The 13,529-nt window shown below is 54.1% G+C and overlaps 1 protein-coding gene across 1 annotated transcript in view; it reads left to right on the plus strand.

Annotated features, from left to right (window-relative positions):
• The window catches only part of CASZ1 (castor zinc finger 1), an 81,908-nt gene that overhangs the window by 19,101 nt on the left and 49,278 nt on the right, over nt 1-13,529 (plus strand). The window lies entirely within an intron of this gene.

Below are 13,529 nucleotides of genomic sequence, written 5' to 3' on the forward strand. Positions count from 1 at the left end.
AGAGCCTTTCATAGCATTAAGAACCTTCCTCAGGTGCCAGCTTGTTGCCAGGCGTCCTGTTCCTCTGTGCAGAGACCCCCTCTCCTCTCTGCTGAGTTTCCGACCAAAACAGGAGCCCGGGGGGACTTGCACTCCGTTAGGATTTTTCGTGAGGGCGGCTGTAGGGTGGAGCAGGAGGGGATGAAATCACAGGCCTCCGGGGGACCGTGTTTTCCCAAGTGGGTGAGCATGCAGGGAGCAGGCCAAAACGGTTCACGCTTTCCTCGCCCGCTGCTGGGGTTGTGATTGTTATTGATTGGGTTTGCTGGTCTCGGCACTTTGTGTTTTTCCAGCTGAGCGTCGGCTGCCCCTTGAATTTTATTTTTTTTTTTTTTTATTTTATTTTTTTCCCCTCTCCTGCTTTAGTTCAAATGCCCACAAACATCGCACATGGGGCAGGTGTGTGCACAGCCCCGTGCCGGCCAGCACGGTGGCTGGGGTGAGCTGGGAGTGTGCAGGGGTCTGCGTAGGGTCCCAGGAACATGCAAGCCTGCCGTCAGTAGGATTAAATTCATAGGTCTGTGTTATCTCTGGAAGTGCGTCATGCAAAAAGGTAAAGAAATCTGCTCTTGTAGAAAAAACAGTGTCGGGGCTTCATCTTGAAGCAAGTAATAGGAACACGCGCAGGGACTTCCCACGCTTGGGCATGTGTAATGTATATCTGGCTGGGGGGGGCACAAGCTTCACCCCCAAAGACAGAGGGCCAAGGCAACTGTTAGCTGGAGAAATAGTTTTGTTTCATTTCCAACGTGTGTTCCTGGCTTTCAGACCCCGCCGAGCCCCTCGTATTGGCCTGCTGTCCCTCCAGTCCGGTGTGCTCGTGTCCCTCCTCCCCTGCTCACGGGGCCAGTGGCAGGAGCCGTCCCTTTAGGAATGGCATTTTCCAGGTTCCTGTGTGAGGCTGACCATATCCCAGCTGCAAAAATAACTAGCCTATATACCCTGCGGAAACAGGAGCAGCAGCGACACATCTGTCTGGTCTGGGCAGAGCCAGCTTGTAACTAATGCCCCAAAGGGGCACGGAGGGGCTGCAAGCTCCTTGTCAGCGTGCGGGAACCCAAAATAGAGACCTTTGGGGAGGACGAGCGCGTCGGAGGGGCAAAGCTCTGCCGTGGGCTTAGCAACGGATCCCTCCGGGCCTCTCGCAGGACCGGTGGGTTCCAACGAGACGTTAATAGCGACTGGCTTCTCTGGACCAGCTGCGGGGCGTGCGGGCTGCTGGTGGGGCAGAGGCGAGGGGCCGAGGCTGGCACTGCCGGGCACCAGCCTCCCCGAGAGCAGCCCCGGCCTCGTGTGTGTCCCCCCCCCCGGCCCCGCTCCTGCCTCCCCCATGGCCGGTGGGGTCACTTTGGTTGGAGAGCGCAAGCTGAGCTCAAGGATAGAGCCCCCTGGACGGAGCCAAGGAGCCGCTGTATAAAAAACGCTGAGGTTTTCCTTTTCTGTACAGCGCGTTTCCCTAAATTGCCTTTGACTGTGTGCATCGCTAATGAAAGTTTATGCCCTTGTTAGAAGGACAGGCAGGTCCGTTCCAGTTAGGGCTGGGTCTATCCTTCTGCCAACTGCCCTCCCCAGCACACACACACACACACACACACACACTCTCTCGCTCGCTCTCCCTGGTGAATAAGTGGAGGCTGTTATAAAAAAAAAAAAAAAAAAAAAAAAAGAGGAGGGGAAAAAAATTTCCATATTTGTGTAAGTTGCTTTAAAAGCATTTTATCATGTCATAAAAAAAAAGGAAAGTACTCTCGGAAATTGATCCTGCACACGAGCCCATTGGACAGAAGGACGTCGGGATGTTAATGGCTATTTTGCTCCAGGGTGGCTTATTAAAAAATTTATACATAAATGCTTAAAATTGCATAAATTATTTAAAAAAAAAACATAGTAAGCAATTTGCAATCCCGATCCACTTTTCCTCTTTTTCTTTCCCTCATCATCCTTTTCTTCTCTTCTTTCTTATTAAAAAAAAAAAAATTCCTTCCCCCTCTTTTCACCCTTGTCCCCTCCCTGTCTGAAAATGCGATGCGTCCAAAATTGTACATGTTCGTGTGTAAAATAAATATGATTTTAAATGTGACCCGCCACTGGCCAGCGGAGCTAGCTACCAAGGGGAAATTAAAAAAAAAAAAAAAAAAAAAAAGAGAAAAAAGAGGGGAGAAGAAAAAAGAAAAGAAAGAAAGAAGTTTGGATATGATGAGTGTTTCTCGCAGGCGTGGAATGTCACCCACATATCCTGGAGATTGTACTGGGGAGGTTTATGATGGTTTCCCATTGATTTGTTTCCCCGACGCAGCTGCCGACCTCTATTGAGGGACAAACATAATCAGCACTGACGCAAATTAGATGGTTATTCGTTTTGAAAATTGACAGAAAAACAATAAAAAAGATGAAATGCTCCCAAATCAATAGATATAATGAAATTCAAATAATCCGAGAGATGAGGTCTCCATGGCAACTGATAATGTGGAAAAGAAAACAATTTAATAAAGGACAGACACACTTTGAAAACAGATTGGGCAAAGGGAAGGCGGGGGGGCGAGGGAGCAAGGGGGGGCCGTGGGTTGGGTGGTGGTGGGAGGGGGCAGCGGGAGGAGGTGGTGGTGGGGAGCCGGAGCCGGAGCCTCTCCGGTTGGTTAGCGGTGCTGTAGTGAAGGATCACTGTCCATCCCAAGGACGCTTGCCATAATTAAGAGAGGCTTTCGGTCCAGAAAGTGCAGATTCAGGTTTTAATACACAAAATTATTTCAGGAGCACTGAATCGGAAAGTCGTTTGTTATGACCTTCCTGAGAGGCCTGGAGCAGGGCATGTTGGAGGCGCGGCGGCTGAGCCAGCTGAGTTATGGCATATTTGTGTTTTTATAGTGCGGAGGGGAGGGGGGAAGGGGGGAAGAAGGTTAAACAGTATTTACAGCTCAGTTGTTTTCAGAAAGGAAAGAGAAATAGAGTTCATGAAAAGATGCGAGTGGAAGAGAGAGAGAGAGGGAGAGGGAGAGATCCCCTGCCCGGCACACACACTCCGCTGGGACGCCAGCTCCAAAGAGACACTCACCGATGCTCTTTTTGCCTTAAGGAGTGAGGTGCAGATGGGCTGGGGGTAAAGAGGGGCTCTTTGGTGGGCTGGGGAGCGTGTCTGTCCCTGCTGCCGAGTCTGTCTGCAGCAGCCGGCTGGGAGCCCACCGTCTTCTCACTCCAAGCTGCAGAATAAACCGCTCCTGGCGTGCGGGCTCGTGCCGAAAGCGTGTGTGTGTGAGAGTGTGTGTGAGCGTGCCTGAGTGTGTGCGAGTGCATGCAGGGTGCTCTCTGCGCTCGCACGGGTGGCTGCCTGCGTGCGTCCGCCTGTGTGTGTGGCTGCCGGTGGGCTGCGTGGCCGTGGGTGCTCGCCGCCTGTGCGGGGCTGAGCAGAGCTCGGTGCGTGCGGGTGTGCGCCCCCGGGGAGGTGCGGACGCTGCCTGCGTATCGCCGTGTGCGGATGCGATACTTGTGCGCTCGCAGGTCCGGAGCCGCCTGCGTGCGTTAGCGTGTGTTCTGCGTGCACAGCGTTTCACCAGCACATGCACGGGCATGCGGTTGCGTGTGGTTGTGTGCTGGGTCGTGTGTGCCTCTGCATGTGCACCTGCACCGCCACGTTTTTCTACACGTGTGTGCTCCCATCGATGGGTGTTTGCAATTAGTGATAGCCCTAGCACATGGATGGGCTCACGAGGATGAGGGAGATAAGAAGATGAGCCCTAATGACCAGCAGAAAGAGCAGCAAAAGGCAAGACGGAGAATTAGCGTCGGGGTGAGCACTGGGAAGAGTGGGGTGAGCGTCCACACAGCCCAGCCGGTGGGGTTTCTCTCCCGTGCCCCCCCGACAGGACTGCTGCGTTAACAGGCTCAGGGATGACCCGCTGCTTTCGCACCAGAGCTCGCCTCTCCTCTGCCCAGGCTGTGAGCCTTTTCCACGCCAACAGGACGGACAAGCGTTTCTCCTAAGCATGTTGCACAATATTTGCCGGTGCCAGGCATCTCCGGGGGTTAAAGAGCCCCTGAACTCCCAGTGCTGGCGTGCGATGGGTGCCTGCTCTGAGGGTTCACAAAAGAGTCCCAGCCCCACTTGGGGGTTACAGAACCTTTGCATACCAAGCCCAGAGCACGTTACCTGCTCACGTACAGCTCAGGGAGCTGTGGGGAGGACGTGACACAAGCTGGAAGGCTAAGATGCTCTAGTTTGCTCTCTGTCCTGCAGCTCTTGCTGAGGTCTCACTCACCTCGTGCAGGCTTAACACACTGATTTACTTTGCAGGACCAGAAAGACCACAATAATGAACTTTTTCTGGCCCTGTGTTTCTTAGTGATGCAACAAGCATTCAGGCTCCCAGCTCCTATTTATGCTCCTGACTTCCCACTGCAATTAATTAGGAGTCTGCATTCTTTGTTGGGTCTGAGTTTAATAGTGCTGAAAGGGATTGCAAATTGCTCTTAAGCTGCCTACCAGCTACCAGCAGGGTTCGGAGGGACCCTTTTCAAGGAGGTGGCTCATTTAACCCCTGCCCTTGATTAGGGATGACTCTGAGGCCAACCTGAAGCCAGGGAGCTGCTCTCCACTGACTTGGGTCATGGTGGGTTTGGATTCTTCATAAAGAAACTGATTAAAGACAGTCACCAAGAGGGACTGATGAAACTTTGAGCAATTGTCTTCTGAATCTGCATCCTTTAAGAGACCTGTTATCTCTCCTGGGTCCTTTTTATTCCCCCAGTGTCAGGTACTTGCAGCTAAGTCTGGTTCCCTCTCTGCCACCGCGATGTTTCACTGTACCCCCTGCCCTGCTTCTTTTGGCATTTTCAAAGGGGTCTGTGCAGAGTTTCAGAGGCTCATGTCTTGGCCTCTTCTTCTTCATTCCTTGGGAGCTGGCTCCCATACGGGGTGACCGGCCCTGCTCCAGAGGCTTTCCCAGTCCTTTTTGCTCTCCATCACCCCTTCCCTCCCTCTCTCTGCCTCCACCGTGTCCTCCTGGCACAGCACCTGGAGCGAGCATGTGTGTCTATGGAGAGGTGAAGTTAGGCACCGTGTTTGCATTTAGTTGCCCTGACAACATGTGTGGCTTCACAGGGAGTTTTCCAAGGGCCACAGCCAGCCTGCAGGGACCCGATGGTAATGAGCTATTACTCTACACTCTCCCTTTTGCATCTTTCCCCTTGGTTTTCTTCGCAACCTGTAGGGAGATTGATGGCGGGATTGTGATGTAGATGTTAGCAGTTCTGTTTGATTTATAGAGTTACTTAGGCTGAGTGAGGTCACTTAGGCTCGTCTGGATAGTAAACCTTTTAACTGGACTAAAAAATTAATAATAAATAAATAAATAAGGCAAGGAGGAGAAACTGGATCAGAAAAGCTGATCCTCTTGGCTTTATGTTATCTGAAGGAAACACTCTGAAGACAGAAGGCTCCTGGGGAGCAGCCTCTCAGCCTGAGGAGCAGCGAGACCCTGCTTGCTGAGTTAGGCTGGAGCTCTGAGAGCAGGTTTTCATGGGATCAAGAGGAGGAAACTGTTGAAATATCTCATCAAAGATCCTGCATTGACAAATGAACTAGAAAGTTGGCTGCAGAACGCAAGCGACTTTGGAGCTTCAAACTGTCCCAAATCAGTGCTTTTCCTCTGCTGTTGAGTTGCCATAACACCTAAAAATTGCAAACAAGATCCTTGGCCCACTAAGCCAGGCAAGAAATCTTTGCCCAGATGGCTGACCATCTGAAGAGACCCAGCAGGTCAAGGGCAGAAGGGGAGCCTGCATGATGTTGTTTGCCCAAAGAGAAGGAGCAGGTCAGTAGCAGGACAGGGAGCAGAACCACAGCTCCTGACTCCCATTGCTCACTTTTCCCCACTCTTCTTTCCACTCTGCTCCTTTTGTTAATTCTGAAAGTTCCCTGTGTTACTTGTATGCAGAAAGAGGGGCTTATTTCTTGTCCTTTGGAGGTTCAGGGTCCGTGAGTGCAGAGCGGGACGAAGGGAAGGGCAGAGGCAAGGAGCTTTGCCGCAGCACTCGGGGGCGAGCAGCGGAGACTTGGCGGCTCTCAGAGTAAAGGAGGCTGGGGGTAGACAAGATCAAAGCACATTTAGGATCATTTTTGAGATCTGCTCAGGAAAAGGTTCAGACGTGCGTTACTAAAGAGCTGTGAAGAAGGATTAGTCCTGTCCTTGCTCGCAGTTGAACCACTTTCCCCACCAGCTGTGCCAAACGCCTGTGAAGAGCTGGTCGAGCGGCAGCAGAGCAGGTCAGCGGCAGGTGAGAAGGCAGTGAGTGTCGCAGAGGGGACGGGAGTGGGACCAGCGTGGAAGCTGTCACGGATCAGCCGTGCAGGGGAGAAAGACCCCGAGCGGGGCTGAGCTGGGGCAGGGTGGGGAGGACGGGGTCCAGGCAGGCTGGGACGGTGCAGGTGAGGATGTCTCTGGGGTGGGAGAGGACCGATGCGGCAGCCGAGGATGCAGTGCGGTGCTGAGTGTTAGCAGGTGTCCGTCCTGCTCTGCTGCCTGCCAGCCGGGCTCTGCTTCCAGCGGGGACTCTGCGGACTCTGGAGGACTTTGAGTTGCAGCCCATTGCACCATTGCAGCAGCAGCGGCTGTGCTTGGGCCAGCTCACTCCTAGTGTGAGGTCTGTGCTGCCTTTCTCTCCCTGGCCAGTGATATATGGCATAAATTAGGCCTCTGAAGGGGGATACTGCATCCTTAAGAAGAAATATGTCCTCATTTTTCTTAAACACCGTTTGCACTGAGTGAAATGTTTAGAAGGGACGCTGAGGGATAACTTTATTTCTTACTAGGGAGTTCAGAGCCGTTCAGTTAAACCCATAAAACACTGGGAGTAGGGAAGCTGACAGCCTGCCCGTGCATTAGAAAAGCCATTACTCATCTAGGGGAAATTCACCCCATGCTGGAGCCTCGCGTTACCAATGGGGTGGTCCAGGGGAGGACACAGGATCATCTCCCTTGGCCATCTAAGGGGTCAGTAGGATGCACAGAGGTGGAAAAGACTCAGTTAGTAACAGTCCAGCACAGTGACAGAGTGCTGATACGGAGATCCCAAAGCTCCGAGTAAACACAGCTGGGTTCAGCCCGCTGGGTGGGGTGATCATCCTCCCTCCTCCTCCTCCTCTGCATGGGGAAACTAAGGCACAGAAACTTGGGGAGGCTGACAGTTACGCCATGATTGGAGACCAGGCTGGAAGCTAGCACTCCTGGCTTTTAACCCCCAGCTTAAATCACTAAAACCAAATTCCCTTCCAGAGCAAGGAGTGATTCAGGAGCCGTGACCCTCTGCTCCATTTCTGCCACCAGGCTATGTCCCCAGGCTGGAGTCAGGAGTCCTGGCTCCACCTTCATTGCTCCGACATTCAGCCCTTTCTTCCCAATGGGATTTAGAAAATTCACTGGAAGACGAAGGCAAGGTCTTGTAGGTGGTAGTAACAGGGATTCCTGTCTCGGATGATGGTCGGTGGTGTGGTGGGCTGCGTTAGTGGTGTGGTTGGGGGGGGTTCTGCTCTCCCACAGGCACCTCGCTGGTGCAGGCTGCCACCGTTCCCCTAGGGGCTGGTTGTCCCAGGGGACAGGGCCACAGGCGCCCAGCATCTTGGCAGACAAGGCATCGGCCACCATGGGGGTGGTGACTTTCTATTTGATACTTTATTTTGGAGGCTTGACACCAAAAGATTTAATATTTGTTTGAAATGAGAAACAGTTCTCAAATGAATTTGGAGAGCCTGGGAATTAATGTCAGCCCCCCCTCCCCTCCCTAAACACCCCTCCTCCCCGTCAGCTCAGCCCCCCCCTTTCAATTTCTGAAGCCTGCTGATTTGAATATTTATAAATATCAGTAAATTATTTATTGTAGCAATCTGCTGTGCCATTTCACCAATCGCCGTTAACACTTTAGGGCTCGCTCTTCAGGAGGACGCGGCTGGAGGAAACGGGCACCTGGAGGCTGGGGACATGCTCCGGGAAGGGGGGCTCTTGTGCCAAGGCAGAGCCTGCAGGGCTGTCCCTGCGTACGGCACAAGAAGAGTCGGGGGTGTTTGCAGGAAAGGATGGGGACCCTCTATTCCCAGTACGAGGGGACACTGCAGGGGGACGCTGGGAGACGACGTGGCTGGAAAGGGAGGCTTGTGTTAACGGGGGAAGGCAGCAGGGAGGCTTGCCTGGCGGGATGTGCAGTTTGCTGCAGCACCCTTGCAGGCTTTGCCCTGCGGCGTATGGGGACCTCGCTCTGCCTTAGAGCCCTCTTTGCTCCTAGTTTCTATTCCCTTGAGGGGGAAAATTCCTCTTGGTTTCCGCTGTCCCATTCCCTCCCTCCATAATTACATTTCTGCAGTGAAAATACACACCATTCAGAGATAATGTGGCTAATTTCTGTTTGGGGAAAGGGAGGGCTCCCCGTGTTCATGAGCTGTTCTTGTGGAAAAACCCCACCAGCAGCACCAGAGCTACCAAGTGCCCGGGTGGGAATACAGGAGCAGTCCCAGTGCAGGGCACCAGCATCTCCAGAGCCCCATCGCTTCGCCCTCCTCTCAGGTTGTCTTCTGTCCTTCACTGCCCAGTGCTGGTTTCTGTACGTTGCCTCTCACTGTCACCAGAAAATTACAGCTTAACTCTGCAGCTGAGAAGGTTGAGCAAAGGGAAGCAGGAAGGGAACTGGTACTGGTCTCTGCCCCTTTGGGCCAGGGTTGAACCAGGCTCTGGAAGCTGGAAATAGGGAGAAAAGTAGCCTCTTGTGCAGCTGGGGGTGCCAGTGTGGCAGGCAGGAGAAGGTCAAGCAGTGGTGAACGCAGGCAGACTGCACTCTGACCAGCGCTGGCCATGGGGACCAGAGCGGAGTCCCCAGCTTTTCCACTGCGGTTTACGGACAGGGTGCGTAGGGAGAGCCCTCACAGCTATGGGAAAGCAGGGAGTGTAGCTGGCAGCGCTTCCGTAAGGACGCCCTGGCTGCTCACTTCATTTCTCCTCCCACGTCTTTTGATTCTCCTTCTCCTCCCTGCCCAGCACTGAGCTGGAGCCTGTCAGGTCCGACTTCTGCACCGAGGGCTTTCCCCGGCTTCACGCAGACACGCGCAGGCGGGATCCATGCTTGCAGGGCAGAGGAGGTTGTTAAAGAGCCTTTGTGAACTCCCCAAGGTCAGCCAGAAGAGACAGCATCCACTAATCCAAGGTCATTTCCTGGGCTAAAAGCAATAAAATGTTTTATTGATAAACTGAAGAGGGGAAAATATACACACTATATCCACTCTCACACGTTGTGGGCCATGACTGGGCTGGTGCTGCCTTTGCCCCGGCCCTGCCTGGGATAATGCACGAGTCGTCGTGCTGGAGGGGGAATGTTTTCTGGAAGGGGCTGAGCATTTGGCTGCCTTCCCTGCCTCCTCCCGGCGTGTGGCTGGGCACTGCCAGGACATTGCTCTGGGGAAGCACGTTCCCAATGCCCCAGCGGCTTTCTGCTGTGAAGGTTTGGCTCTGTCTTAGGGACAGCAGCTCAAGTGTGAAGAGGCTCCAGCATGCAGCATCCTTGCCCCGGCCCCAGCAAGCCGTGCCTCCCCTTCCTGCTTGGGTCTCCCAGGCAGACTGGAGTCTCTCCAGTTAAGCTTGCACCACACTGGTTAAAAAAGAAAACGACTGTGTAGCATGTTGGTCCTCCTTCCCTCCCCCCTCCCCCTACCCGCCCCAAATAATGCCGTTAATAATTAATCGAATGAGAGCTTGCAGCTCCTGGAAAGCTGGCACTGGGACCTCCCTCCTGAACCGAGCTGCTCAGCTGGGCTTAAAACTCTTCAATAGGAATATGAAAGCTCCATCTGTTCGACGTACCCGGCCCTCTGAAGTGACAGTGTGCCGTCCCTCCCCAGCCAGCACCCCTCTCCCCACAGCACGGGCCCTCCTGCTCCTCCTCAGCCCCTGCCCCATCCGTGGGGCTCCCCCCTGCACCCCCAGCTCTTCCCACACCAGTAATCTCCTGCCGCCCAGCCAGGGCTCCTTCTCCTCCACTCGTTCATAGAATCATAGAATCATAGAATGGTTTGAGTTGGAAGGGACCTTAAAGATCATCGAGTTCCAACCCCCCTGCCCTGGGCAGGGACACCTCCCACCAGACCAGGTTGCTCAAAGCCCCATCCAGCCTGGCCTTGAACCCCTCCAGGGATGGGGCAGCCACGGCTTCTCTGGGCAACCTGTTCCCGTGTCTCACCACCCTCACAGTAAATACTTCTTCCTAGTATCTAAGCTAAATCTATCCTCTTTCAGTTTAAAACGAGTACCCCTCATCCTGTCACTACACTCCCTGATAAAAAGTCCCTCCCCATCTCTCCTGTAGGTCCCCTTTAGGTACTGGAAGGTGCTATAAGGTCTCCCCAGAGCCTTCTCTTCTCCAGGCTGAACAACCCCACTCTCTCAGCCTGTCCTTGTAGCTCCTGCACCCCCCTTTTTCACGGCCAGGTCCCTTTCTCCCTCTACCGGGGTGCGTTTCTTCATTGACCCCAAGCCAAAGCCAGACTCCGGCTCTCTTTTCCTTTCCCTGCAATTCTAGACTTTCTCTTTGCAGCGCAGTTTGCCCCTCAGCCGTGCTGTCCTACTTCTGTCCACGCTGCAAAGCCCTTCGGTCCCACACACTGTGTCCCCTTGTAGCCCCTCTTCTCCCTTGGCAGGAGGCAGAGCTGAGCTGTGCCCACCTTGCCAGCACCCCGCTGTGGAGTTTGTGGGTGAGAAAGTGCTGTTTTGGGGACTGTGTGGAGGGCAAAGCCTGGGTGGGGGAAAGAGGGGCGGTTGGGGACAGCCACCAGGGCTTGTCGGCAGCACGTTCAAGGGGTGACGAGGCAGCAAAATGGCGAGGTGGGGTTTGTCTTCCTCCTTGCCAGGCCTGGTTGCGGCAGGGTGTACCTTGTCTTCAAAGGGAGGTTTGCTCTCGAGATGCCACGGGGCCGGGTGCGGAGCGGGGGGAGCCGGTGTCTCCTCGCAGGGTGTGGGGAGGGGGCAAGCGGAGTAAACTCCCGGTGGCATTGTTTTCAGAGGAAGTGCTCAGTGTAAATAGAGCATGTGGGAGAGTTTGTCCTGGGCAGAGATGAAAAGTCCGTGTGACAGGCTCAGGTTATAAACGGCTTCCTCAGATTGATGCGAAATCAAAACATTTCTATTTAGACGAAGAAAATGAAGGGGGATGTTTACTTAGCCCGGAATCTTTAAACAGTGTGATGGAGACACAGGGTGATTTGGGGTGGGGAGCTCGGCCTGGGGGGAAGGAGCCTCTGCCTGGCTTCGGGGGTCCCTCCCTGCCTGGCAGTCCTGACCTTGGGCAGATACAAGGGTCCCTCACTCGGCAGCTCAATTCCTCTCCCTCTGCTTGAGCGAACGGAACACAGATGCTCTGGTCCCCTCAACCTGAGGGCCACCTTCAGCCTGTCTTTGGGAGAAAGGTTTCCCTTCCGCTTTGGAAATTGACAGGCTGAAAGATGGGAATAGACATGTTGGTGTAGGTGATGTCCCTCCCATTCCATAGACAAGGAAATAAGGCAATGGAAGGATAAAATAATGTGTCCAGGCTTGTGGAGAGTTGGTTGCAAGGTTGGCAGAAGCAGTCAGGAGTTCTGATTTCCTACATCCATAACGTGCACAGGTGGGATGGAGATACGTAAGAGCCCTGGTACTACAGGGCAGACCCCCTCTCAGGAAGGTCTCTGGGAGGGTTAGTTTTATAGATCAGGGAAAAGGTACACTTTCAGAACTTTATTTTTAACATCAACTTTAGGAAAAGGTTCTCAAAATGTTAAAGAACAGCATTGCTGTGCTCAAAATCCCAAACACAAGGAGAAGGGACAGGAAAGATGCAGAGGGAAAGGGACCTGGTGGGTAGAACCTGGGGAGGCAGAGGGACAAAGCCAGGGTGTGTGAGGTGGAAGGAGGCAGGAAAAGGAATGGAAGACAAGTTGCAGGCTCCCTGGAGTTGCTGCGTACGCGGCAAGTGCAGCCTCGGGAACGTCTGTTCCTCTCTTCCTTTGAATAAATATTTATATATTCATTTGCCGGCTGGTGCACGCACTTGGCTGCTCACCTCCAGACCAGAATAATGGGACCTGCCCTCATTGCAGAAAGGGGGGGGGGGACACGACACAACAGCGGGGATTTGGGCTGCCGCGTGTCTGCCTCCCAGTTATCTCCAGCTGCGAGCGGCGCTGAGCTCACCAGTTAGGCAGGGCTGGGTATCGTGAGAACGTGGACGGGGAATCACCGGGCGGCGCTGGGGAGAGCGGCGCTGGTGATTCAGTGCTGACCCGGTGCCCCAGCCCCGGGCAGGCACCGCACCGCGCCGGGGCCACCGTCCTCCCCACCTGCGGCCATCGAGGCTGCGCTGGCCCTTCGCCCGAGCATACGGGCGTGAGCTGTAGGTGTCCTGGCCGGGCTCCAGTTGGAGCTCTCAGCAGCCTCCCGAGATTCCCTCTGTGGTACCAGTTGCGCACAGGATCGGCCTTCGCTTTCTGCCCTAAATAGAGTGGGAATGTGATGGGAAGGGAAGGTGCCAGCACGCAGAGACTTTTGCAGCTTCATGGGCGTCTGCCTGTGCCCATCTGTATGCGTGAGGACTGCCTGCCTGTGGTGGGGGAATGTGTGAAAGGGAAAACGCGTGGGGGGAACGTAGAGGAATGTATTTTGGGGAGATGGCACTGTTTAACCCGTATGGGTACGACTACGTTTACGGAACGTGCCAGCGCATACGCACAGCTCTTGAAGAGCTATGGTTTCTAGATGTGTTTGGGGGCAACGTGTGCTTTCCCTTCATGGAAGCATGATTGCACGTAGGTGTTAGTGCCGGGGGTGGGGGGCGAGCGTTTGGAAGGTGGAAGAGTACATTTTGCCTCCCTTTGTGTGGGGGGCTGATGTATTTGTCGGGGGGTTATTTTTCTTGCCGTCCTTGACAAGGAAGCGTGTCTGAAGCTGTCAGGAGTTTACGCTAAGCAGCCACTCTCTGGCTGTTGGACAGCAGGTCTAAAGTTTCAGTCTGTTTGTATTGGGCTGTCATGTTATGGGATTAGGGGCTGTCACGGTGGCTTCTGGATGCATTGTAGGGGGTCTGATTAATCTCACTGTGCTTCTGTGGAGCAGCACCTCTGTGCTGGTGACAGGGAGGTGTGGGCTGAGCTGCCACGAGGGACTCCTGTGCAATGGAGGAACCCATTCTCGCCATCCGAGGTCTGGAGATGGTTTCTGTTTGCTTTCCATGTGATGGGCCCCTCTTTCAGCATGACATGAAGTCCAAGAGACCCCAGCAGTGTCCCCACGGTAACTCCGCTGGTGTGGGTGTCCAGCAGGCGTTCTACCCGGTGCTCACCTTGGGGGACAGAGCAGGGTCTGCCCCAGCACTGTGCCTGGCGGAAGAGCCAGGCTGTGTGTCCTTTCTCGCCTTGGGACCTTTAACCCTTCTTAGGTGTTTCTCAGGGGTATCATAAATAAAGAGGGAAGTGAGACAATGCAGCT

This window comes from Numenius arquata, chromosome 20 (assembly GCF_964106895.1).
Source record: "Numenius arquata chromosome 20, bNumArq3.hap1.1, whole genome shotgun sequence".
Classification (NCBI taxonomy): domain Eukaryota; kingdom Metazoa; phylum Chordata; class Aves; order Charadriiformes; family Scolopacidae; genus Numenius; species Numenius arquata.